Here is a 2,500-nt window from a genome sequence, read left to right on the forward strand (position 1 = left end):
TTAATTTGAGCCATCATGATTTCAGGTTTCTGCTTTGAACCTCTTGCACATAGTCTTGGATGTCCATTAGTAAAATCAAAGTTTTAGATGACCAGCTCCGATTGCTTTGAGATCTGATCTGAAATTGGACTCAATTCTGTTCTGCAACACTGCTAAATTGCAGCAGTAACAATGCCAAACAGTGCAGACCTGATTTCAGGTTTCTGTAAATTTGTGGACTGAACAGCTTAATATATTTGAGCTAGACAGATTTGGGCTGATATGGACTGATAGAGGCTGATATGAGATCTGAAACAAAACATGGGCTGAACTAACTGTGTGCTGAATTTACAGGTTGTATGCATTGCAGACCTGATTTCAGGTCACAGAAGTCTTCAAGATTATGAAGCCATACACTTGCATAGCTTACAAACCTGAATCCAAACCTGGCTCAGGTCTGGTTGTAGCCCAATTTAAGCCCTCTGAAGGCACATTGACAATTCAGCTCTGAATAGCAGCCCACAGTATAGCAGATGTAAGTGGTGATGTGCAATAGTTTCAATAAGTATATTCAATTCAGACTCCAATTTTTATGGTTTGTTAATTGCATATTTGAACTCACATAAATTGTATCTGAATTTAGATGCTATAATTAAGGAATGTAAATAAGATTGCTGGTTTGGATTCCCTTTTTAATAATCAAAATCATTTATGATCTAAAATCAGTGGTTATTTGAATGCTAGTAACCACTGATTTCAGTATAAATGACTACTGTAATTTCAGATCTAAACTCAGATCCAAAGGTGACTGTTCTCAGTAGGTAAGTTTGCAGATCTAATTTCAAGTCTCTGCAATTTATTGACGCATACAAGACATATAAGTTGGGACTTGAAATAAGAAGTCTTAAACTCTTGAGTTCAGACTTATTTCAAACCTAATTGCATCATAATTCAGATTTATTGATGTTAGGTTTTTTTTGTAAGACTGTTCTCAAAAGCTAAGACTTCAGGTCTGATTCTATTAAGAGCCTGAAGAGCAGCCTAAAGATACTAAATTCAGCAATTGATTTTAGATCTGATTATAGTAGATGTTAGATATGTTTACTTCTATTTAGTCTAGAATAGTGTGTAATAATATCTATTGCTAATTTAGCTAGCTTTCTTTTTCATTAATGATCTACTTCACACTTGAATGCTGGTTTTCAGTAATGGAGCTCTGTTTTTCTTGTTTATAAAAAAAGAGAGAGAGAGAGAGAGAGAGAGAGAGAAAAAGAGTGAAGCAAATGACTTTGGTTTGTCTTATTAATTACTTGGCTTTGTAAATTTTTCTTGTATAGCTAGTAGATTAGGATTACTTACATTCTTTTGAATTGTGAATAGTAGTCTTTTTTTTTATTATTTGGTTTAAATTATTTTTAGTTAGAACAAAACTTCTGATCTCTGTTGCAAGTAAATTCTAGCAGAAGAGGCTCCCACCAAAAGAACTCTTGCATATCTGGAAATTAATCTTCAGGAAATCCTCTTTACCCTTCTCTTTACTTGGTATTTCTCTTGTTGGTTTTATTGTGATCCCCTAACAGTAGGAACATTGAGGACAATGTTCATCTTAAGTGTGGGGGAGTGAGCCCGAGGCTAGGGTATGAGGGCTGAAACCATGCACCCCAACACACATATGCAGGCAATGACATAACCAAAAAAAAAGACTGGAACCCCTCAATTTCATTACTATTTATTTGATGATTTTTTTTTTTAAGAAGGAATTCAATGAGTTGAGGGAGACTGATGTACTTATTAAGTTTTTATTCTTGTGAATAACCCAGTTTGATATATGCATGAGAAAAGGAGAGCTGAATATGCCTTTCAGCATGACTAGCCCTAACTTCCTTCATGTGTATGGAAGCCCTTGATTTCATTGTTAATGGTCAAGAAAGCTAGTGCACATCTGAAGTGTTGATTCTTGAGGTTCAATATTTGCAAAGAAAGACAAAAGCCCGAATTGACTCCGCTATTTTGAGTTGAATAGTAAAACTAGCAGCTCAGAACATGAGTCCTACCACAAGTAAGTGACCAGTGTGAGATGGAGCATAAGATGCACTCACACCAAAAAAAAAAAAAAAAAAAAAAAAAAAAAAAAAGAAGAAAAGAAAAGAGAGAGAAAAGTGTGTGAGATGGAGCATAAAATGCACTCACACCGAAAAAAAAAAAAAAAAAAAAAAAGGGTGAGATGGAGCATAAGATGCACTCACCCTTAGAAAAAAGTAATTGTGGTGACAACCGAGGTTCAAAGGGGCACTCTAAAGTTGAACTCTCATTGAGATTTAGTTACAGATGTGAAACTTAGTGAAATTTGATTATTAACCTTGACAATTAAGGAGCTGATTTATATATCAATTAGGAGTGAAGGCTAGACTATGATGAAATTCATATTCTCCTTTCCTCGGATCTGATACATATCTTAAATGGTAATTTACAAGAATAAGAGTTGAGCACTTACAAAAGTTCCCCGACTACTCAATGCATT

The sequence above is a fragment of the Nelumbo lutea genome, chromosome 3 (assembly GCF_056320005.1).
Source record: "Nelumbo lutea isolate HS-2025 chromosome 3, American lotus-T2T, whole genome shotgun sequence".
Taxonomy (NCBI): Eukaryota; Viridiplantae; Streptophyta; class Magnoliopsida; order Proteales; family Nelumbonaceae; genus Nelumbo; species Nelumbo lutea.